Source organism: Xyrauchen texanus, chromosome 9 (genome assembly GCF_025860055.1).
Source record: "Xyrauchen texanus isolate HMW12.3.18 chromosome 9, RBS_HiC_50CHRs, whole genome shotgun sequence".
Lineage (NCBI taxonomy): Eukaryota > Metazoa > Chordata > Actinopteri > Cypriniformes > Catostomidae > Xyrauchen > Xyrauchen texanus.
Genome location: NC_068284.1, coordinates 13346418 through 13371832, shown reverse-complemented (window position 1 = coordinate 13371832; position 25415 = coordinate 13346418). Strand labels below are relative to the sequence as shown.

At 35.9% G+C, this 25415-nt stretch overlaps 1 pseudogene; it reads left to right on the top strand.

The window, feature by feature from the left end:
- The first annotated feature begins 6427 nt into the window (after window positions 1-6427).
- On the top strand, window positions 6428-21984 carry LOC127649676 (plastin-1-like; annotated as a pseudogene).
- The last annotated feature ends 3431 nt before the right edge of the window (window positions 21985-25415 follow it).

Below are 25415 nucleotides of genomic sequence, written 5' to 3'. Positions count from 1 at the left end.
AATCTTCTTCTTCCATTTTTGCTTTATTACATTGCAAAGAACGTTGTGATAAATTGTATTAATGATGTGTGTTTGTGGCTGTTTCGTCCGTCATGAAAATCCCAAATATAAAAAATAAAGAAAAACAAACATAAAATAAAAAATGCAAATGCAAATAATAACAACAATAATAATAATAAAAACACCCACGTTTTTTTGTTATTCCAGTATTTTTGTGCAAAGGATTTAGAATCTTAATCTTATTCGGGATTAAGAGTTTTATATATATATATATATATATATATATATATATATATATATATATATATATATCACACATAACTCTACAACAATGTCATGTTGATAATTATTTTTTCATTTCTAGACTGTCAGTGCCCACTTTAGGACTATTCTTTGTAGTTAGCGCCACCTGCTGTTTGTTTTGCTCTTTTTCTCTCACTTACTCATTGTCTTAACTGAGCCCTCTCCTTTTACTACATTCACACACTCTCACACATTAACCAGTTCACATCAATAAATTATTCACAATTAATAAAATAAGGTGTTTTTATTTTCACTCGTTCGTAGTAAGAAAGAGAGAGATAGAGATAGAGAGAGAGAGAAAGAGTGTGTGTGTGTGTATATGTATGTGTGTGTGTGTGTGTGTGTGTGTGTGTGTGTGTGTGTGTGTGTGTGTGTGTGTGTGTGTGTGTGTGTGTGTGTGTGTGTGTGTGTGTGTGTGTGTGTCTGAAAGGAAATTTGGATAATAAGTGGGCCATTCCTGTCCCTCATTAGGCTGGAGTCCTGCCATATAATGAAGCATGAGCTGGTTATTGCTTTTACTCACTCAACTTGCATTTGTACTGTATGTGCGGGAATGTTGGTGGATTGATGATAAATCTAGGTTATTAGACGTTCCAAATCTTTTGCTACACCTATTTGTCTGTTGTTTCTCTTTTTTCAAGACCCATGGCCCTAATAACAAGAGAACATCAGGAAAACTGGTCATTTTTGTGGACCAAGAGACCAAAGCCACAATAAAAGGTTAGATGGAGGCAGTTGTTCTGTGAAATTTCGTTTGTGCCATATTAATATCAGATAACACTGAACAGTTACCTCTACTAAGGTCTGTGTGACCAAAATAAATTTTCAAATCCTTTCACTATGTGTCTCACAGGGTTACAGTAATACTGTAATCTGATATGATGCTGCGTTTGGCAATGAAAATGGTCAGACATTAATTGACAAATAGTTGAGTATAGTCCCAGCTGGTAATTAGGGCAATACAGGCTTGCATTACTTTTTTTGTGTTTATGTGGTATGTCATGGAATTATCATTATTATTATTAATGATAATAATAACAATAATAAATATAATAATATAAAATATATACGATTATAAAATATCTCAACAACCTAATAATAACAATAATAATAAATATCAATAATAATAATTATAACAATAATATTAGTAATAATAATAATAGGATACATATTTACATGTAATGACTGTTATAGCGCTACAAAGAGGTGCGCAATTTTCGTGTGTCCTCAGATTGACGTCCAACATAATTGTCCAATATTTGGTGATAATTTCTCATTTGTTTCAAGAGTTATACTTATAACCATTTAATTAAATGTGGCCACGCTCACTTTGAACGTTTTGGCGTACCGTTGCGACAATGAAAGTTCACATTTTTTGGACAATTATTGATTTTGGGATTCCAGAGAATCCCTCTTCACTGGTTTGGTTCCGGCCTAAGAGTACGAGTAGTTTAAAAACGTTTTATATATATATATATATATATATATATATATATATATATATATATATATATATATATATATATATATATATATATATATATAATGTTAAATATTTAACAAACGATTTGATTCACACCAATACTTGAGGCAAAGTTCAGAATGAGGTAATCTATCATAGGGTATGAATAACGTGTGTCTGAGTGAAACAGCGGTATACACAATGATATATACGCATTAAAAAACACTATAGCGCCTCCCGGTGTCTAATTGTTTTCCAGTTTTCCTCAACATTTCAAGTCGATCGGAAAAACCGTTCCATATTTAGAGCCATTTTTAGATTTGTAAATAGTATAGCTCCACCAAGAGGCAGAGACGTGCAATTTTCTCTGCTGAATCTACTGGTTTGGTTCCGATCGGGCGAATGACCTAGAACTAGTTCGTTTTTACTTATTTTTTATTTTATTTTTTATTTTTTTTCAAAGAAAATAGGGCGGAGAAAAATGTTATGGCAGATTCGCCATGATGAAAGGAATCACAGGAACAAAAATAATTGTTTCCCTTGTCCTTATGGTTCAAGATTTATGGCCCAAATTTCTTGTTTCGTTTTGTTCACTGTAGCGCCCCCTTTGGCCGACTGTGGCGAGTTTATGCTAGTACTACCATTCCCCAAAGTTTCAAGTCTTCAGGACGTACGGTTTGGTCTGCACGATCAGTTTTAAGGCAGAATAATAATAATAATCCTTACAAATACAATAGGGTTTCAGCCCTTCAGACTTGAACCCCTAAATATTATAATTTAGATATTTAATATTATAAAACATAATAACCAAATAATACCAATAAATAATAATAATACAAATAATATATATTTATCAAATGAAAGTTAATAACAATAAGAAATATTGCTGATTAAAATATGAATAAAAAAGTAAAATATAATAACAACCAGTGTATTATTGTTATTATTAATATGAAAGATAATAATAACAACAATAATAAATATTATAATTAAAATATGTAATATTATAAAATATAACAACAACCAGATTATTATGATTCTTATTGTTGTTGATGTTGTTGTTGCTGTTATTATTATGTGTTTAAGTTTACAACCTGAAAGTTTAGTGACCAGAATCATTTTACAAAAAGATAGAAATCTCAGTTTGTTCCATCTAAATGAAAGAATTGTATTAAATTAGACAAACTATAGTTGGCATACTTAAAATACTTCCTAACGCAAAGGCCTGGGTAATGAGGAAACTGATCCTCTTTTTAGAGCAATCAATAATGCAGGTGGCAGCCCAGAAGACGAAGAGTCTCTTAAAGGAGTGAGTATTGGGAATCAGTAAATATATTCTTGGATCTTGAAACTGTTGATTCTGCACCTGTTTGTTCTTCCATCTAGAATCATTCAAAAGAAGCTTTTTCACCCCTCGAAAGAGAGCGGAATCCACATTGCCTCTTCAGTATGGACTGCTCAAAGTTTAATTAGTGCACTGCAACTGTTGCCTGGATCCCTTGCAAAAAGGAAGTGAGGAGCTTTGTGAGTGGCAAGGTTGCTTGCAAATGTGTGCTTCTTGAATAGTTTGCTTGCTTTAGGGACTCAGCTTGATGAGTAATCATATTACCATGTTAGACTTTTCAAATACGTCTCCTGGACAGATTGTTTTCCTGAAATTGCATTAGATTTCAGCCTACTTTCCCTTCTGAGATGTGTATGATCTATCATTCTGCTTACAATTACATCATCCCCCTTTCCTTGTGAAGTTATAGTTGGTGACTGCAACTGCATGAAATGTATCTTTGCAGTGATTTGCATCATAATTTTTTGGTGTGTCTGATGAGGTGACTAGATACATTGTTAACCTGTTTATATTTGTATGCTTTTCTTATATATATATATATATGTGTGTGTGTGTGTGTGTGTGTGTGTGTGGCAGTACAGATAGTATGATACTGAGTTATTGGACTGGGACATGACCTAGGCTGGATTCTAACCTGGGTCTCCATGAGCCAACAGCTTTCATATGTAATGATCATAACTAAATGAGTGAAATGCTGTATGGTAGGTTTGGTCATGCTAAAAAACATGAAGCTCTGCTGTCAAGTATATTCATCTGTCAACTGAGGCTTCTTGTTCCACCTCCAGGATCTATGACAGCACCGAAAAACATTAATGTAGTAGAATATTATTTTCCAACTCATTCTTCTGTTTTATGGGAGGTGATCCCTCTTTCCAGTCATCAAGTTTGCCCTCCCAATGATAAGATCTTATTATGAGGTAAGAGGCCATTATGTGGTAATGTGCTGTTCAGTGTGTTATTGCTGTACTTTTATGGTCCTCCTGTATCCAGTCAGCCTAGTTATGACACCAGTTAAACACACTCCATTTCACTTATATCAAGGAGCTCTTCCAGATTCTATTAGTTCATGGGTTTGTGTATGTATTTTGCATGTGTGTCCATTATGCAGCAAGCGTCAAACGAAGCCCATAAAAAGGACACACCAAATGACTAAAACAGTTTGCCTGGCCCCATTAAACCTTGTGACATGAGTATCATTCAGATATACAGTTCTACTTACAGTATGTAATGCATCAAAATAGATTTGGTATGTGGGCTTTGAACACAAAACCAGTGAAATGTGAAGCTGTTTTGTTAGGTCACAAAGTTATGGATAAGTGTGAAGAAGGTAAAGTATAAAATATACTCATAGGCCACTGCTTATCTTAACTAAGTAAAGTTAGCATTTAAGTTCTGAGGTAAGCAAGTACTGAATGACATGATAACTTCAGCTGACAGAGCGTTGGGTGGGGCGTTAAACGTTAACACCTGAGTTGTCTTAGAACTATGCCATCGCCTTTATTAGAAATGATGGGCCAAAAGTCTGTTACCTTTTTAATGACACTGTCTTCATGATCACATGAGCTCCACACACACTTTGGGACAAGACAGGATACACTGTGCAGGATTTCTTTGGAACATCCACATCTTTTCTTGCTAAATCTGAAGTACCCAAGGTGGAGTGGGAAGTTTAGGGGCGAGGTACTGTTTTCATTTCCTGGTTGATTTGACAAATTGGAAGCAACTGAAGCTTTGATTTGACTGTGTTATTGGTAATTATGTCTTGTGATACAATAAGGTTGTATACATTAAAAGTAGTTAACATAAACTAACAATGAACAATACTTTTACAGCATTTCTTACTCATACTTAATGTTTTAACATATAGTAATACATTTTTTAAATCAGAAGTTGTATATGTTAACATTAGTTAACGCACTATGAACTAACATTAACTAACAATGAACAATTGTATTTTTATTAACTCACATTAACAAAGATGAATAATTGTTGTAGAAGTATTGTTCACACATTGTTCATTGTTAGTTCATGAACCTTATTGTAAAGCATTACCACAACGTTAATTTCTACATATACTTTTACATCTTGTACATTTATACATGAATAGTTGTGAAGATATATATATATATATATATATATATTTATTTATATATACTGTGCATATATATTTTTTGTTCTATAATATAGCCATTTCATTAGACCCAAAGGGCCTCACTCATATCATTTTGGGCCTCACACATAACATTATTTAACTGAACACTTTATTCAGTTAAACAATACTTCTAAATGTAGCTTTAAACTTTTATGGTTTCAGCCTATCGAAATTATGAAATTTGTGAAAGATCGAGAGCTTCACTGCTTCAAATTAAGTTGTGCTTGTGTCTGTAAGTGTATATTGCAAAGTATTTTTAAAAGGAAAATTAACCAAAAAATTAAGATTCTCTCTTCACTTCCTCATGCAATACCAGATGTTGTGAAGATTTTTAGAAGAATATTCCAGCTCTGGTGGTCCATACAATGCAAGTGAATGGTGATTAGGCCTTTGAAGCTCCAAAAAAAAAAAAGATAAAGTCACTACAAAAGTAATCCATAAGACAGTGGTTTAATCCACATCTTCAGAAGCGATCCAGTTGGTTTTGGATGAGAACAGACCAAAATATAACTCCTTTTTCACTGTTCATCTTAGGGGTGTCTCAATGCTAAAAGTGTGTTTTTGTTCTTGCATTCATGTGAAAATAGGTCTTGCCTAACAACATTGAAAGAGCAATTTCGGAAGACATGAGAACTCAAAATGCATCTATGCAAGATTTGAGATGTGCTGTGACATGTAGATTCAACAACCTCTTAACTATTTTCTTTTTGTGGAGGTGGGTAATGATGTCAAACATATCCACAAGTATGCAAAAAGAACAGACATTGAGAAACAGACCTGGACAACAGTCTCCTTGCCAACTGTGATTTCAAGCACGACTGCACTTCTTATAGCGCCATCTAGCACTCTTCGCAAGTGTCAAGCACTAGGAAGTGTATTCGAGCTTAAAATCATGATTATGCCTAGAGACTGCAATGGCGAGATGTACAGTTATATTTTGGTCTTCTCACCATAACCAAATGGATCGCTTCTGAAGATATGGATTAAATCACTGAAGTCGAATGGATTTCTTCTATACTTACAAAGGACTGATCACAATTCAGAAGAAAGAAAGACATACACATCTGGAATGGCATGAGAGCGAGTACATGATGAGAGAATTGACATTTTTGGGTGAACTATCCCTTTAAATATCCACCACATTTGTTAGCATGGGTTTCCAAGGATGAACAATTTGCTCCTCATGCAAGAGATGCAGCAGTTTTCAGCAGTGGACAAGCAGGGTAAATAACTTACAAACTCTCCATGTGGACCGTTTTGGCAGATCTTTTGCATGATGAGCAGAGCACTGCTGTACGGAGACCTCCATGCTGGAACAACGTCACACAGATATCTCGAGAGGATCTGGAGGACCTGAGAGAGGCTTTCAACAAAATTGGTCAGTTCTTTGAAAGCTCCTTTACATTGCCTGAATCTCAACATGGTCTTAGTGAATAAGTATGTTCGAACATGTGAAACGGTGTTGAATTACCTGACTTGGTGCTTGTGAGTTGTCAAACATCACCAAAGATTGCAGTAAGTGAGGGTATAAATGTTATAAAGGTTGCCTGCAATGATTGACTCAACTATACATGATTAAAACTGTCTTTCATTTTAGATATTGATAACAGTGGCTATGTCAGTGATTTTGAGCTTCAAGGGCTCTTTCGAGAGGCTAGCTTTCATTTACCAGGATACAAGATACGGGAGATCCTGGAGAAATTCAACGCTGGTGATACCAACAAAGATGAGAAGATCAGCTTTGAAGAGTTTGTTGCGGTACACCTGACTATTATTGCTTATAAACCTGTTGGGAAATGGGGGATTTGAGCACCACAAATTCAGCAACAATAGTTCATACAACCCGTGTGCTATAGTTCAAATCTTCCAAAGCTATATGTTAACTTTGTGTAAGCAACAGACCAAAATTTTATGTAATTTATTTTATCAAATTTTAGCACGATCACACAGGAAATCAACATGCTACTTCCAGCATATTCATATTCCCTGAAATTTGGACGAATTTCTGACAAATGCCATCCCATTTGGATGAATTTCTGACAAATGCCATCCCCCATCAGACATTTTTCCATCAGTTTAAATGTGTTTACCTTTCCCTGTGGCACTACTGATTGCGTGTTGTGCAAGCTGCCTCAGAGACATGGGTTGAGGTCCCAAAGAAACCAGATGTAAAGGTGTTCACATAAATAATGGCCACGTGGTCAAGAGGTTCTATTTTTGCCGTGAAATAACATTTTTAGTCCACTGAAAGTAAGGTTTAGTGTTGGAGTTTGGGTTAGAGAATAGAGTTAATAAAATATGCATTCCTGTTAACTGTATTGACCCTGTGGGCATTACACTTTAACAGCATTTCTAGCTTTAGCCACTGGGGGCAGTGGTTTTGAATTTTGCTAAGCACATACCCATTTCAGCAGCAGAACTTTCAACCTACTGTCTCAAAATTCACAGTGTGATCATTCAAGAACATTTTCCCATCCCCTGTGTCTCACAAATCCCATTCACATTCACATTTTTGTTTACATTTAAATATGGCGCAACCCACCAGGTTTGACGTCAATAACATCAAATGTCATTGGATCAGACCCCATTGTTACTCGCTTGATCTTGATTAGTTGTGATTTGCCAAAGAATATGTCAGCCAGAGGGGACCTGGTTAGCTCAGCGAGTATTGACGCTGACTACCACCCCTGGAGTCGTGAGGTCGAATCCATGGTGTGCTGAGTGACTCCAGCCAGGTCCCTAAGCAACCAAATTGGCCCAGTTGCTAGGGAGGGTAGAGTCACATGAGGTAACCTCCTCGTGGTCACGATTAGTGGTTTTCATTCTCAATGGGGCGTGAGGTAAGTTGTGCGTGGTTCGCATAGAATAGCATGAGCCTCCACATACTGTGAGTCTCCGCTGTGTCATGCACAACGAGCAACGTGATAAGATGTGTGGACTGACTTGTCTCAGAAGCGGAGGCAACTGAGACTTGTCCTGGGCCGCCCGGATTGAGGTGAGTAACCGCACCTCTACGAGGACCTATTAAGTAGTGGAAATTGGGCATTCCAAATTGGGAAGAAAAGGAAATTAAAAAAAGAATAATATGTTGGCATACAATGTTTTATGTTTTTGCATGTTTTACATTTTGATCTCATTAAATTCTTCAGATATATCAGGAGCTCAGAGGTAAGGAAGTGAGAGAGACTTTCTGCTGGGATAGGATTTGCTCATTTGGTGGAACATCAGGGAGCTCAAGTGAAGGAACACTGCATTCTTATTCAGGTGAGGACTATACAGTTTCTTCTCAGCCCAGTCAACATGAAATCAAAATTGACTCTTTCTCACTGTAGATTCTAGTTTTTATTGTGCACAATATATCGGTGCATGTTATTACAAATAATAAAAAAAATGATTGTCTTCACAATCTTTCATCCAAATGTAATGACTTGCTCAGACTGAAATTACTTTACTGTATCCCCCTCCCTCCAAACTACCTGGATCTGTTCTAGTATGCAACACCCAATTTAAATGTGTCACTTTACGGAAGTTATATGGATGTATATTATTATTATTATTATTATATTAATAATAATAATAATAATAATAATATTATAATAATGGCGTTTCAAACTTCTCTCGACTCTACTCATCAAGAAATATTAGAAACAAATTTATTTGCCAATAATAACAATAAACATAAACTTCTATATGCCCTAGTCAACAGTTTATTAAAGACATTTCCACATTAAGATATTTTTCTAAATATGATTCATGGAGCACTCCACTAGGTCACGGGTTTGATTACCAGGGAACACACACTCACACTGATAAAATTCATACCAAAAAAGCAATTTAATGCACTGTAAGTGTCTTTGAATAAGAGCATCTACCAAATGTATAAAACATTTAAGTTAATATTTTACTGCTACATTAGACAGTGCCAAACCCTGTCTGTAATTAAATTAGTAAGTCAATTAATGACCTCTGATACTAGACCAAATGTCTCTAAGCTTGCCTTCAAGTTTTTAATGTTTTGTGTTATAAATGATCCTTGTGTTATAAATGAGCCTTAGATGAAGAAAAAGTGGCCTTTGTTAACTGGATTAATAAGGCCTTGGCAAATGATCCAGACTGCAAACATCTCATCCCAATGGACCCGGAGACTGACAGTCTATTCAAATCTGTCAAAGATGGATTGTTGCTGTGGTAAGATAAGAATAGCTGTTGTTTTATTTTTCATGTTTGTCTGCATGTTCCTCCCTAAGGTTTTTTTATGTGAAATAAGCTGAGCTATTAATGCATCATTCATCACTTTTACTGATAAACGAGAGTTCATGTTTAACAGCCTTTTGGCAATCTCTTTGCAGCGAAATGATAAACCTCTCCCAGCAAGATACCATTGATGAGCGGGTCATCAGCACAAAGAAACGCACCCCTTTCACCTTGACTGTAAGCATTCTCACCACTGAAATGTCCAACGTGACCTCAAAATTTAGATTTCTGAAAACCACTCTTATGGTTGAATCTGATGAAAACTTTTCCAGGTTGTCTTCCATCCCAAAATCATAAGAATAAATATTTTGAATAAAGAAAATATTGTTTATAGTGTTATTTTTCATGACAATGCATCTCACCATGAATTATCATTATTGTAATGTGTCTGGATATTTTATTTACTTATTAATTACGATTAATTATGTCTGAATCAAATTGAATACATTAGGTTTCACCAAAAACCACCAAGGGTTAGGTTAGGTAAAGTATGGTAAATATGGAAATAGCCCCTTAAAAGGATAGTTCACCCAAAAAATTAAATTCATTTACTCACTCTCATGCCAACCCATATGTGTATTACTTTCTTTCTTCTAATGAACACAAAGTTTTGAGTATATCAGTTCTGCAGGTCCATACAATGCAAGTGAATGGTGGCCAGAAATTTGAAGATCCAAAACATATAATGGCAGCATAAAAGTAAACACTAAGACTCCAGTGGTTAAATATATATTTTCTGAAGCAATATGATGGGTGTGGGTGAGAAAGAATATTCTTTCTATAAATCTCCACCTTTGACCAGTTTAGACCAGTAGGTGGTGATATGCAAGAAGAATGTGAACTGCCAAAAAACAAAAGAAGAAGAATGTGAAAGTGGAGATTTATGGTGAAATATTTCTTAAATATTGATCAATTTCTCACACACACACACACACACACACACACACACACACACACACACACACACACACACACACACACACACACACACACACACCTATCATATCACTTCCAATTATATGTATTTAACCACTGGAATCTTATGGATTTCTTTTATGCTGTCTTTATGTAATTTTTGTAGATTCCAAGTTCTAATCACCATTCACATGCATTGTATGGACCTACATAGCTGTGATATTCTTACGTATATGTGTGTGTGTGTATGTGTGTGTGTGTGTGTGTGTGTGTGTGTGAGAGAGAGTGTTTATATATGTATGTGTGTGTGTGTGTATATTGTGTCTCATTGTGTATCTTATATATTCTTTATTTTCTATCCAATTTGTATTCTTATTATTTTTATTTATTATTTTTATTATTATGATCTCTGTCTTGTTGCTGTATTGTATTGTTGTGCACTGGAAGCTTCTGTCACCAAGACAAATTCCCTGTATGTGTAAGCATACCTGGAAATAAAGCTGATTCTGATTCTGAAACTGTGCTTTTATTTTGTGACAATAAAGAATATTGTAGAATATTGCACTGCAAGGAATGAGGGTTTCAGATATTAACTGACTGAGATTGTGAAATTACAGTCATTATTAAACTGGTGATGATCCGCTACCCGAAGCACGTTTATCCAATCAGTTAATAGTATCTGTTCTCGCTGGATCTTTCGTGATTCTTCCCCTGCTGTCAAGTTAAACATCCGTGTAATGGCGCCACAGCCAATGTTTAGTCTCTCACAGCCCACTCTCTCATGTGTTTGGGTGTGAGAAGATAAAATACGGTAGAGACATGCATCTGCTATAATTTGGAATGCAATTCTGATCCCTTAAATAGCTGAGGATATGGACGGTTGGCATTTGTTATGCGACACATGACTGAAAGTTCTTTAAAGGAGCTTTAAGCGATTTTGTTTTTACTACTCCCTGAAAGACATTAATGAAGTGTCCTGATATATCTTACCAGTCTCTGTGACAGCTCTAGGCTCTGTAAATAGCAAACAAATATGTGTCCGTGGTCTCTGATGCTTTCTGCTTGTCAATCATTTTGCACGTTCTCATAGTATTGTAGTTGCAGCAAATCATTGAGGCATAATGACACTTTTATGCCACGTTGTTCATAAGAGTTGTCAGTTGAGGGCGCTATTATGCTGCTGTTGTTTTTGACAACCGTTTCTGCTAGCGTCAGTCTCAATAAAGCTAATTTGGTAACTTTTGAGTGCAGGTTATGGAAAAAGGGGGCATGGCTTATCCAACGGCTCAGTTTTTGGAAAGTATAGAATGGCTAAAATCGCTTTAAACATCATGCAGATCTGCCTGCCTAATGTTTTAGCAGCCCACTGGATATTTTCCTAGTCCTTTCGATTAGCCTGTCTGACCCTGGTGCAGAGCTGATCACATGCTAGATTCAACCAGGCTTCACTCAATATTGCGATGAAGGTCACAAAATTTATGGAACTTCTGGTTTGAAGACAGTCAAACATTTCAAAAGGCTAGACAGCCTCAACATAATAAACTGCACAGACAAGAAAAAGGGGAAACAATACTGTGTCATGTACCAACTTAAGTTACAAGATACAGTATCATTACCTTAACATAAATGTATTACTTTTTTACTGTAGTAACACTAGCTGGCACTGTGAAAGATGTAGTTAAAGGTTTCTAAATGTGTTTAGGCTATTTGAGTTTTCATATCAAATATTATAGTTTATTTTTTAGAAAGACTGTCTACATTGACCATACACAGTAACAAGGAGCCACCCATGGCCTAACCTGTTCTTATGAGCATTGGGTTGAGAGGATATGAGAGTACACATTTATTATTTTAAAAAGTCATCAGTTCCATCTGATTGACATCAAGCCAATATAATTGTGCTTTGGACTTGTTGACTATATAGTAAGTTAATGAATCACATGCTTTTAAATAAAAGCCTATATAAAATCCAGCCTTTCATCTCGTTTGACATCAAATTCTTAAAACTGTCTTTTGTGCATGTCAGTTTAGACTAGAGTAACAACAGTACATGTTTTGTGCTCTCAGGACTCCGAGGCATATATCCACCTGCTAGATCAGATCTCACCGAAAGGAAAGGGGGACAATGAAATGAGGATTGACACTGACATGGCCGGTCTCAATGTAAGTCAGTCTTTATGGCCTTTGTTTCCCCATTGAAGTAAACACTCTGATTTGCTTCCTGTGTCAGGGTTTGTTCTGGCACTTAATGAGATGCTTTAGTGCAGATAAGAAAGAGAAGCGCTGTGATACCCAAAACTGACTACTGCAACAACAGTGAAAGGGAGCATGAGAACAAAAGAAAACAACATAGGGTCAAGAAGGGAGAACAAAAATGTCACGTAATTTTCTTGAGAAAAGACTGGATAAAAATCCCTAGCAACCACCCAGTACTCCCTAGCAACTGCATAGCTGTGTGCTAAAAAACACTCAGAACATCTTAGTAACTGTATAACAACATCATGACAACCACCCACAACACCCTAGCATTGTAGCGGTGAGGTTTGCAAATGTAATTCTCTTGTTTGTATTGGTCATGTTTACATTTTTTGCTCAGATCAATTATGTTTTTGACAACCAGATAAGAAAGTCATCTAGTTAAAGTACATTCCAAATTCAAAAAGACTAATACAACAATATACAACCATGCAAGCACAGTTAATATTTCAGGCTTATGAATGACAAATTGAGGTGAATTAAACTCAGAATACTGTGTGAATGCGTGAAATCTGTTTGTAGTGTTGCTTAGAAGAATTGTACAATTATTGTGGCAATGATCGCACATAAATCTCATAAGTGACATATGATGATTAAGTATGCTGTGATGTCTACAAGATAAACATCTGCATAAGAGCAAGACGTCAACTCTTCAGCTTTAAAGCAACGTTATTTTGATTTAATAACTGTATGTTCCAGGAGCATGATGATGAAATGCGAGCTGAGCTGATGCTGAGGCAGGCGGCCTATCTGGACTGCAGACAGTTTGTCACCTCGCAGGATATGGTGGCAGGAAACCATAAGCTCAACGTGGCCTTTGTGGCCAATCTTTTCAACATGTACCCAGCCTTGAACAGACCCACCAGCAATGGCATTGATTATACAATTGAGCGTGAGTTACATTATTTTATTTCTTCAAGCTATGCTGGAAGAAAAGTGATATGTATGCAACGTGGTATTATCGTAGTGCTTGTCGAGTGCCTGTGATGAATGATGCTGGACTATCTTTGATCCACATCTAAACTCGCATCCTCTCAAACTGATTACAAGCTAGACATAGTTTCCCATGATCAAAAAAATATGGTTTGTGTAGACAAAAATGTCTATTGACATATTCAACATTAAATGAGTAGTTCATCCAAAATTGGCATCAGTTCCAACACATTAGGGTTAGGTTTGGTTTAAGGCTCCGATATACTTCCGGAGAAGTTATTCGTTCAGGGGTTAAAAGAAGTTCTAAACAGCTGAGCAATGGTATACTGTTTGCGAACATTTAGACACCCGCCACACCGCTGAGGGAGGTGTTTAGAAGTACATTTAAGTACATGTAAAACCTTAAAAATGTGTTATCAATGACTTTATGCCTCAATCTAAGAGTAGAATTCACACAAGATCAGTAAAGATGCTTTTTTAACCACTCGATGATGATTTTAAAGTAATATATATATATATACACAGTAGATAACATCTCATTTGTCTTGTTTACATTCTGAATTCATAACGCTAATGCAATATCACGCTATACACGGCCATAATATGTGCCGATTACACTCCGTAATTTATGTTGACACTGATACTACTGCAAAGACTGGTGTATAAAAGAGTGTTAATGTTCAGAATAAAGACAAAAGAATGATGATTATAGAGGCATATCTTACTTTGGGCAGATGTGTGAATGGCTTTCGCTGCAGATGGCACATGGTCTGCACTTCAAATCGCTTTACACTGCATCTCATTCACCTATTCACACACACACACACACTCACACCAATGATGGCAGAGCTTCCATGCAAGGTGCTAGCCTGCCTTTGGGAGCAATTTGGGGTTCAGTGTATTGCCCAAGGACACTTCAGCATGTGGAGTCGTGTGGGCTGGGAATCGAACCGCCAACCCTGTGAACAGTGGACAACACTCTCTACCACCATTTGTAGACTAATTAAACTAAACAAAGAAATCGCATGATATGTTCTTGAAAAATGTCTGAAAAATACCTTTGTTTTGGCCAGACTTTGTTCTTAATACGTCACACGTGTTCTTGGGTTTCGTATGAAGCATATCAAGCCCTTTAGTGTTAGGGTTAGCACCACGACTATACAGTTCGACCCTTTGCTTCACTTGCGATTTGGGGGGCACAGTAAGGGTTAGGGTTACCCCAGCATGCCCAATATCCGGCCCTGTGTTGTAATGACCATTCACTATGGAAAGGCATTGTGAAGGGTGTTGTGTTTACAAAGACCAGCAGGAGGCGTTAAGTTGCTTACTGCACACAATGTGTGTGGATGTGTGTTAGAAGATCACGTCACCAGTGTTCAGTAATAAGGTGACTGGGTTTATCTGTCTCTTTATCTGTCTTCTGTCCTGCTAATCTGATTTTGTTTTCCCCTCTCCTCCCTGGTCCATTAAATACTTAATCAGCCGTTCAATTAAGAACATTTGCCTTTTATCACATTTTAGCTTTGTTTTACAAAATTACACTATATGGCCAAAAGTGTGTGGACACAATAAGTGCTTGATGAACATTTGATTTCAAATCCTTTGGCATCAATTTCCCCCTCTGCTGTAATAAGAGCTTCCACTCTTTTGGGAAGGCTGCAAGGTGGCTGCAAGGTTTGCGCTCATTCAGTCTCTTTTTACATGGGAAACAAGAGCGGACAGAACATTCAGAAATTGGATGAATTCACTGGGGGTGTCTCCATATGTCAATCACTTGTACAGGTAAAATGGCCATTTGTTTAGTTTACTTCTTTGCATCATTGTTGAAGTATCATGACCTATTTGGGCCCTGGAATCCCATACTGTACATCGGATTTGATCTGAAACCATAATCTAAAGTACTACATTTCAACACCCAACTTGTCCTATACCAAAAATATCCAACAGTAGAGAGTACTGCAAAAATTTTGTATACAGTACAGTCCAGTGATGTAGTAGTGTCAGAAGAGCATACTGTGTGTGCATACTGTGAATACCCTCCCCCAAATATATACATATATATATATATATATATTTTTTTTATATATATAAAATAAGACATCTCTAAAATTAATATATTTACATATGCAGTATATACAGTACACAAGTAAAATGTGTAAGAAATATTTTTTCATATATATATATATATATATATATATATAGAAGGAACACAAAAAACCCATAACACAAAAGACATTTGATATAATTACGGGACATGGTTGTCCAGCATCTGCGAAGAGTAACAGTATATGTTGCTGATTTGAAAAGAAAATCATTACCCAAACATATGTCACGATGACAAAATTGTACCCCAACGTATAATTAAACGATGTTATAGAGAACACACTTGCCAGATGCATCGGAAACTGCTGGGCTTTTGCACAAGCATCTGTTTTTGACGCCTTGGGAGTGAGAACGTGTTAAAATACAACTACAGATATAAACTTGTATTACACATTAACTTCTGTACTTTAACTCATTTTCGCAGTTCAACCACAAATTGATACTTACAAACTCTCAAATCTGGCACTGCATGCTTTACATTTTCACACCTTGACTTTTGCAACTACTTTTGCGAAAAACCTTTAGCAAAACTCACTTGTGCACTTGCAAAATCCTGATGCAAAAGAGCAAGTCCAATGTTCAGCAGGAGGTGGAGGGGACAATGAAGCTGTTTTATTGGTTGATATCTAGCCAATGAATGCCACCGGTGTGGATTGTGCTCTCAGCAGATTCATTCAAATGTGAATTGACAAGGAGCAACAACAAAAAAAACATGTTGGATTATTAGCCCGCTTTGTTTCATTGATGTCTGTTGTAATGAATTTGACACAGTTTAACATTGATTTTAACATGGTTTCCCATGTTAACATGGGACATTGGTTTGAATGGGAACTCACTTGTCAGAGCAGTCAATCGCAAGTGCAATTATTTGCTAAATTAAAGCATCATACTCTGAAATATCTCAATAATTGGCCTATATACTTAAATTACATTTAATTATTTATGATAAAATAATACCTTGATAAAATGATACATTTCTTTCCATTGGTCTATTGGTAGCATGTCTCAGTAATTCAATCATTCTCAGAAAATTCAATAGATAATCGCTGGCTGTCAGATTCAGTTACAATTTTGATTTATTTATTTTAAACAATTTTATAAATGGTTTGCCTGTGTATGTGTGTTTTACAAAATTGTTTTCATTATATCTGTTAAAAATACAGCAAAATTTGCAGCAAAGCTACTAATGCATCATCCTGTCTGACCTGGAGTTGAACCGGGGTCACTGAATGTTCTGCCAATAGGATTAACCACTGGACCAGCGTTCCAGCTCTATTTGATGTGCCACTTTGTTGATTTTCATGTTAATCAAGTTATTATTCATTATAAAGAAATAAAGACAACTGAAAGTATATTACTGAGACATTGACACAGCCTATAATGCTTTAATGTTGCAAAAAAAATTCTTTACTGATCTGACAAGTGATTATGATAGTTCATATTTAAACCAATGTCCCACGTTAACATGGGAAACCAGATGTTACTTATGAGTCCAAATATGCAAACTCTCGAGTTTTGCTACTGGTTTACCTTCATAATGATATCTCAAGTCCTCCCAAACTTACTGTTTCAATAGGAAATATGTCAACACTGAGAAAAATCTGCACTCAAGCAATTTTATGGGGTTTTTAACATGTCAGACCATGTGTGCTAAACGTTGATTCCTTTTACATGCGCACATTATTAAACATAAGAACAGACAGAGCAAATTTAATCATTATTAAAATATTTCTCTCCAGTGATCTGCATGATTGTTTGATCATTCTTCAGTTATATGAGAGGATCCAGGTACCTGAGGACTGGGCCAAAGTCAATAAACCCAAATATCCACTACTGGTCTCCAACATGAAGAAGGTTTGTACAAGCTCAGCTTTGAGTTTAAATATTGTGAAAGCATTTTTCAGTTAATACCTGAGATGAAAGAACTGGGTTACTATTGAATCTCATTTTTTTAATCACCACATTAGCTGTCAGACAAAAATATGTTTGTTTCTGACAGTAAATTTAGTAGCCCTGTACTAAAACACAATGCATTTTTATTCCAGCTGAAATAATTTACACAGAGCTGCATCGAGGCACTAGCTAGATCAAAATACAAAATATACACTGTATTTGTTGAAAATTATATTTATGTATGAAGCTCTGCTGTAGTTTGGGGTTGACATATACATGTAATGTTATTTTGTCTGACATATGTTTGTTTTGCAGCTTGAGAACTGTAATTATGCAGTTGCACTGGGTAAAAAGGAAGCCAAGTTTTCATTAGTGGGAATTGGTGGTGAGAATATCAATGAAGGAAGAACCATGCAGACGCTGGCATTGGTCTGGCAACTTATGAGAAGGTACTCCATCTAAACTATGAAGAATTTGGTCTTTCCGGTTATGCTCTTCTTTGTTTAAACCCTCCAAAAATTGGCCCCATTCACTTCCATTGTAAGTGCCTCACTGTAACACAGATTATTTGCTTTTTTTAAAGAAAAAGAGGGATGAGTCGAAATACATTATTGTGGTAATCGACATTATGCCACAAATACTGTCAATTGATCTTAACTCATGTGAAAACAGACTTTCACAAATATGCTCCATAACACTTTATTTTACAATCTCTACACGTACTGTATTACATGTTACAACTACTAATTAATTTAGCAATAACAATAACAATATGGTTGTACAAGAAACTCTATAAAATAATTACATAACAAGTACATGTAGGTCATTATTATTACTCAGTAATAAATTATGTAATTGCACTGTACATTAAAGTGAGACTATGATCAATCTCAGACGCTTTATTAATTATAAACTGATTATTCACACAATGCCAAAAAATGAACAGGGTGGAAATGAAGAGCTCAAGTTAGCCATTGCTAATAATGAGGGATTGAGAGTTAGTTTACATGAGTGGGGTCACTTGAAGTTAATATTGATAGTTTTCTTTGGAAATATTGATATTATCATACAATATTCTGTATATGTATCAAACTTGATGGAATGTTTTAGAGTGAGACTTAACCTGTTGATTATGCACCCCCTTTTTGAGCACAAACCATGAAAATGACATACTTGAACTTAAATGGTTGTATTTACTGGACCCTTTGGAGTATGGACACAGTTGTAGTATCTTTTGACAGAAGACGCTTTGGGCTTCAGAATTAATATATGTTGTTATTATTTAAAGTTAGAGAAGCTGAAGTTTATAGTAATGAAAATATTTTGTGCTGAACATGTTTTTATAGTCTAAAAAAACACTAATAAAAGTACCAAGACAACCCAGAAATACAATGTTCTCAAAGCCACAAGTCTAAAGAAGTTACTTTTCAAATTTGAAGATGATCTGACATAAAATGAGGTTCCTGTAAGCTTTTGTTCTCTGTAAAATCGCTGGAAGCGTACAGAGTAAAATTAAGGCTCCGCCTTTCAAGACGACACAAAATCTGACTGCACTGCTTGAATATTATGAAAAAAACTATGCCACATTTTTAAAAATAGACTTTTGAGACAGGCTCATTTAGTTTACGAGACTCTAATATATAAGATCATATACAGTTTTACAACATGAATGGTGCTCAGATTGCATAGTTTGTTGAAGCAAGATCTCATGTAAACAATGAGAATATTCTCAATATTTCTCAGATTGATCACTTTTATGGACAAAAAGTGCTATTGGATGTTTTTCAATGAACGCTTGACATGGACAATTGACCCTAGAGTGGCGAACTGGATTCATCTGGCGATTGCGTTTTCATAAAGGTATGAAGTCCCGGTTTGATATTGCATGTTTTCATTTGCACTCCTGGCACAAATAATTAAATTGCTGTTTCTGGAGCTTTGCTATCATGAAACCGATCGGATATCAATGTTGAACCCTTAGACCTTTGAAAAGATGTATAATTTGTTAACATTAATTACATTTATAGACAGTAAATTATATTGCAAATGTAAGCAGAGTGACGGCACTCCCGAGTGCGGTGAAATTGCGTATCAACAGGTAAAATAAATAAATCACATAATTCATAAAATCCATTGTTTATGGTGCATTCAAGTCATGTCGGGATTATTATATTTACGAGTTTTGTGCATATGAGCAGCACCACAAAGTCCTAATTACCAATGGGGAAACTCTGGATTTTGTTTGAGCCCCAACTTTCCGAGTTGGGGGCATGTCAATTGGTCAATTGTGCAGGTTCACTTCAGTTTTCCTTGTGGATTTTGACTCTACAGTTTAGTTTGTGTGTATATATATATATATCTGTATTGTTAATGAAGAATAAAGATAGAGCTTGCCAGACAATAAGACTCGTTCACTTGGTGCAACAAAACTACATTTCCTGTCATTATCAGTAATCACACAAAAATGATAAAAATACATAGATAAAGCATCAGTTACACACCTAATCTGCAGCTATGCTCTTTATTTTGTTGCATTGAAAAAAAAGGAAAATATATGAAATAGCAAAATTGGTTGTTTTTTTCTCCATAAAATCACTTGAACTCACATCACAACTTCCCTGGAGGACTTGAACACACCGTCATAAACTGATGATTGTGCTGTTGTTTTCCTACCAAAATGATGTCATTTCCTGTATGATAATGGTATAAAGTAATTGTCTTTTTTTTTTGTGAAAGTGGTATTATAAAAGACTACCTGGATAGAAAATTAGAATGAGGACATAGAAATAAAAAAAACTTTAAATTGATTAATTAAAGCAATATTTCCATGAAAACTTGTTTTGTTTGAAACATTTTGATTAAAGAAAGAAAAAATTTAATAAATACCTGGAATATACCTTTATCATTTTTTTTTTCCTTCTAGAAAACATGGCAAAAATGAAGACATTTGCTCAAATTAAATTAGTGAAATTATTTCAAATTCACCCCTATGTGCACTTAAGTGTGATGCTGTGATAAAAGAAAACTAACTAATATTGTTTCCATTTTTAATAATTGTCAGTTTATTATTTTATCCAACATTTTAAGATATTGTTAAGAATGCAGACAGGGCAGACGAGTGGGGATCTAACTGCGGGTTCTATTATTTAACCAAAGTGAAAACAAACAAACAAACAGGAACAAAAGAAACATCCACGGGGGGAAAAACTGAAACTAAAACACGAAAACATCGGAGGTACACGGAACTGGGAAAACACGGCAGGATGAACACGGCTAGACAGGTAACAGAGTAAACATCAGGATTCAAAACATCTGAAACATTCAAAACAGTAGAAACATTCAACGATCAACAAAGGAATGGAGAAACAAACAGGGTTTAAATACACAGACACAGGATGATCACAAACGACAATCAGGTGCGAACAATGGCAGAGTGATGAGGGCCGGGAATCATGGGAAATGTAGTGCAACACGGGGCAGACAACAGGGGATTGTGACAGATATATATATATATATCATGAAAATGTTCTGTAAAGTAATAATGATCCAACTATTCCTGATGGTAAGGTTTGACATCCATTTGTTGTGATGTGTTTTGTAAACAGTAATTATATTGTCTGTTTATGACTAATATTAACTCTCCTGCAGGTACACATTGAAGGTTCTGTCTGACATCGGAGAAGGGGAAATAGTCAGTGAACAACTTATTATCAACTGGGTGAACAACACCTTGAAACAAGGCCTTAAAGACTCGTACATCAACGGCTTCAAGGTGAGGGGTCCAGACTCACATTTTATGCTCATTGTCAAAATTCCTTTAATTTTACATTATAACAAGCAAATATTGCATTTCACATCTCTGCAACAAGACTTTTAGAGGTTGGTAAGAAGTGAAAACTGCTTTTTTTAAGCATTAAGTGAAGTAAAAGAATGCATAATACGATTGGCAAAAAACAAATATGTTGAAATAAGCATTGTATACAATCTATAATTTCAGGATAAATCAATCAGCACTAGCCTGCCAGTGATCGACCTGATCAACACCATCGAGCCCAAAACCATGAAATACGAGATGGTGAAGATGAGTGGAGACATGACAGCAGAGGACAAGCTAAGCAATGCAAAGTACGTTCCTTCACGCCTCCTCATAAATTACCCTGATACCATCTGACAACAAATTTCCTCTTGACCCACCACCGGCAACATTCACCGTATCTGTATTTCCCACTTGCAGATATGCAATTTCTATGGCACGAAAAACCGTTGCCAATGTATACGCCCTGCCTGATGACCTTGTGGAGGTCAAACCCAAAATGGTTATGATGTGCATGCCTTATGGGAAGGAGCTTGAAGAAAGTAGTTGACTGAACTTTTTGAAGGACTTTATAAGGAAACACAACACTCTTTCATTTTGACATGATTGCATTTTCTGGGTTTGAATATTTCTTCAGGCCTTCGTCTTTGATTAATTTACCCCCCTTTAAAGACCCCATGAAATGGCTTGACAAGTGCAGTTTTCTGTACTGTGTTGATGTACCTACTATTGAAACAAAATGATGGTGGGGCATATCGAAGTGATCGTCCATTTATAATAGCCAACAGTCCACTTTTTCAGCCAGCTTTCTTCTGGAAGTATTTTTCTAATACATTTTCTCCATAGGGATTCCATGAAGTACTTAATAAAAGAGCTCTAATCCAAGAAACCAAACCATCAAGCTCTAACGTCAATCAAAACACCAAAACATTTAATACATTTTTTATTAATTGTATTTAAACATCAGACAGTGAACAACGGTACAACCCTGTGTACTTACTGTCTTTCATTAGGGGATGAGCTACAATCCCATTAGGCACTACGAATAAGTAAGTGAATAAAAAACAATCTAAAAAAAGTATTAAAACAGTTTTTATACTAACAGTACGTCTATCTATAAAGGTTTGCGATTTATTGTTAAAAATCAGTTCCCCTATGGAAAAACTGAATCGATACATGGATACGCCCCTAATTGGAAAAACAGTCATCAATATATTGGTCTGTTTATCCAGAAGAGATAGTAAATTATAAATGCATACATTAGCAAAACAAAAATGATGTGTGCACTGCATATAGGTGGCCTCAAAGTTAACAAACACGTACTAAAAGCCACAAAATTTCAATAATGATTTGACAGGGTCTTTAATTTGAGCGTTCTATCAATGGCACAATGATTGCAGGAGAACATACACTAACATACACTGATCATTTAATTTATATCTAAGATGCTGCATGGAAATGTAAGATTGTTTAAAGACATACTTTATTGCCTTAATAATGGTGAATCCTTGTAGAGTAAATGTTTTTCATTTCTAGTGACTCATTAAAGTGATTTAGCAATTGGAGCCAGACTGTAAATAGTTGAAATGTTTTAATGATACATAAATAAAGGTGCCCACAAGAAACGTATGTGAGCCAATTAAATCTGCACATTCATTTGGTTCATTTAATCAGTCTTAGATGCAGCTGGCAACCTGCTCTGGCGTACAATCTGACTGGTGATGCATTCTTTTCATTTTGGGTTTCAGTCTAAACAGAGTTTGTTCATCCAGTAAAGCACATGATACTACAGAGTAGGATGTTATACAGTGAAAGCAAAAGAAATATGCCAAAATGTTAATTTTCTCAAGCCATTTCAGCTTTCCAAAAAGACAGAAGTAATAATTTAACCAGAACCCACATGATTTAACAGTGGCCAGAAATATGTTTATGAAAAACAAACATTTTCCCAGAGCTCTGCCTTCTATTTACATTCATCTCTGCTGTTGTTTAGTGAGTCTGCCCAGCACAGCTCTAAAGGGAGTTTCTCTTGGTGTGATTGTGAAATTTTAGATGTGTTGGAGTTTCTGGGACAATTTTAGCTGAGCGTTCTTCTTTGACAATCGCCCAAGATTCACCCAAGAGAATACTGAGTGCCCAGAAACTGTCCCTCTAGGCACAGTGGATCCTGGTGCATAGAAGCCACTTAACAATTCGTCTCATTCCCATCACTGCATTTTAGTAAGAACTGAAGCATTATCAGATATTTAAAGGTGCTATATGTAATATTTTTACTGTACTAAATCATAAAATGACCATAATATGTCATTAGAGAATTAGGAAACATGCTAAGTTGAAATACTGGCTTCTCCGATAACAATGCCACAGCCAGTATATTCTACAATGAAGTTTCCATTCCGGGCCAGGATTTCTGTTTATGTTTTGGCCTGTGTGATCCCACCCACTGCCCACCCACCAATAGTATTTCGACATTGCCAGGTTGCCAGATTTTAACAAGTTTACAGGCAAACAAGATGTGCTGCTGCAGCCATGCAAGCCAGCAAACTGGATAAGAGATAACAGATTCCACCTGAACTAAACAGCCTCGCCATCTGTCTAAAAACCACCATGACCAGAGATGTAGTAAAATAAGGATAAATATTGGAGATGCCTTTGGAAGATGGCAAAAGCTTAAAGCTCAGAAATCCTTTAAAACTGATGCTGAGTTGGCTAATTAGAGTCTGGGGCGGGGCAGGCAACTCTCCAATATTTTGTATTTGGACTGCAGTATCCATTTCAAATGCTTGTTGTCAATCTTACATATAGCACCTTTAAACTGATTTATTTGCAAATCAAGTCTCATAACCATTTTCATACAAAAAGTATTCTGACAATGATGGTCATTCCTACAATGCAGTCAGATGGTAACTAGGATCTCAGGATACCACTGCAAAAACACTTGATGGCGTCCCCCTCTTAAGCATTACATTAATGGGGATCACTAAACTACCAACATCTCTTTTTATGGATTATTGCAAATCTTTTGAGGGAGGCTCCTGTTCTCATGGGCTCTGTCGGTAGTTCCTCCATTGTATGCAATATATTTGTATGTCTCCATCATATGTTCCAATTTATTGGGTAAAAATTAAACTCACAATATTGAAAGATGGAAATAATAATAGCTAGTTTTCTTGATCACAATATCAGAAAGCGAACATGCAGTACATTTTAAATGATTTCACTACTTTGGTTTGAGCAGATTTTGCCATTTTTGCCAAAAAACTGAAATTTATTTAGAAAAATTTCAAACAAAGCAGCTTTTCTAGGGAATGTTGTTATATGTATAGTTTTTCTTTTCTCCTATGTCCTCAATATTGCTTTCTATCCTGTTAGGTTTTGGTAACATCCCTTTAACAAAAGACAGTTCCCTAATGACATCATCCTCCAGGGTGCCTCCATTTTTTGGCAGAAAAAAATCAGCACAAACATTAGTAAGTATTTGCAATAGACTTTGTGATGCTTTGTGGTATTAGTTGGTTTTTAAGTTAACTCTCAGTCACTGAGCAATGGCTAAATTTAGCTCATTATTTCCATCCTGTTAATTTTCTTAACATTGTGTGAATAATCAAGTTATGATGTTCAGTGTCTGAGCTTGGCCTGAGCATATTTCTGATAGTCTTCCAATTACAGCACAGCTCAAGTCATGTTTTCAAATGTTACCGAGTTCAAAAGTACTGAATAACAGGAATGACCCTGGGCCTTTCTGTAGTGACCTCAGCTAACAAATGACCAATTTTACACTGCACTTAACCTCAACATTTCATTTTAGCACGAGTTTAGTGGACTCTCCATGGAGAAAGAGCGCAAGTGATCGCCTCAGTGGAGGGGAAGGGCGCAATGTGCAAGACGAACACCCAGACAGCCGTTCCGCATTACCGAGTTTTACGCACAGCACCTGTGCAAGTTGGCTCTGCTGAATCCTGCAGGAGATTTCCCCCCTCACTGG